This window comes from Olea europaea, chromosome 21 (genome assembly GCF_002742605.1).
Source record: "Olea europaea var. sylvestris chromosome 21, O_europaea_v1, whole genome shotgun sequence".
NCBI classification, from domain to species: Eukaryota; Viridiplantae; Streptophyta; class Magnoliopsida; order Lamiales; family Oleaceae; genus Olea; species Olea europaea.
In genome coordinates this window covers 17,299,165-17,300,534 of record NC_036257.1, presented here as the reverse complement: position 1 = coordinate 17,300,534, position 1,370 = coordinate 17,299,165, and positions in this window count along the sequence as shown.

The window sequence follows — 1,370 nt, the reverse complement described above, 5'->3', positions numbered from 1 at the left end:
TGTATCAGTTTAGCATGCAAAAACACCACTGTAAGAACACAACAAGGTTTGTGGAATTTCTTCTTCTTCTTCTTCTTCTTCTTCTTCTTCTTTTTGGAAAAATGTATTAGATTTTTAGGTGCATCAATATTTTGGACCTGGATTTTGTAAGGATATTGTTACATTTTGGAGTCAATTAATAACGATTATTGGGGTTGTTTGATATTGTTATCTTCTATCTTGTTTTGTAGTCAATATATATAAATCGCTCAACAAATAAAAAAAATACAAAATTTTTAACAAATTGTAAAATGACCTTCGGCAATATTCAACTAATGTTGCAAAAAAAAAGGATGTAATCGTAGACAACAGGCAAAAAATGTTGGAAAAAGTTATTAAGGACCCTGAAAAAATGTTGCGAAAAGGTTATTTGCAACACTTTAAAAACGTTGAAAAAAATTTATTAACAATGCTCAAAAAACACTGCAAAAGGAGTTTCAGCAGTATTTTTTGAACGTTATAAAAATCTTTCTTTGTTGTAATGTAATGAATACTGCCTAGAGCTTTAATCATCTTCTAAAATACTTTCCCGTATCAATTTAGTATTAGAGGACAATCACATTCTAAATAGAGATGACTTGATGTTCCTTAAACCTAGATAGCAAAAATCATGCAACGTGAGGAATCAACACAAATGTGTCAACAAGAGATATGTTGGAACAATTGACAGCAATGGAACAATTTTATGGACAAATTTAGATCTTCAAGCTGCATATAGGTGATTTTCTATAATGATGGTTAGATGTTGCAAAGGTATATCAAAGGAGGGCGTAACGGTGAAGATTACATTTACTCAATCCCAATTTATGGAATATTGATTAGGCAAGGGTCATGATGACCTGTCTAATTTTTACTTAAATATAAATGAGGATATTTAAGAAGATTATATTGAGAAAAGACCGTGATTTTGGATATTGATAGCATATCTTGTTAAAAAAACACGGTTTTCCTAACTTAATATGGCAACATATTAATACAATTATATTAGCTATTTAATATAATGGGCAAAAAATCAAGGGGTCTATTTTGGTATGCCCATAGAGTTCTCAAATTAATGTGGGCTAATTGAGTGGATACCAGCCAATATTGCTCTAATTGAGGGATTATGGGAATCTTAATTAAGCAGCATATAAAGGTTATTTCGGTTATGGTCCCCAATATACCAAATCACACACTTTTTCCCTTCTCCCCATCAAGAAGAGAAATCACGGTCCCATTGAGGAATAAGGCGATTTGGTTGAGGAAGATCACAAAACCACCCTCTTCATTTGGATTCATAAGCACGTGGTTGATTGTCGCAGTAATTCCTCAACAGTAGACAATTGTTCATA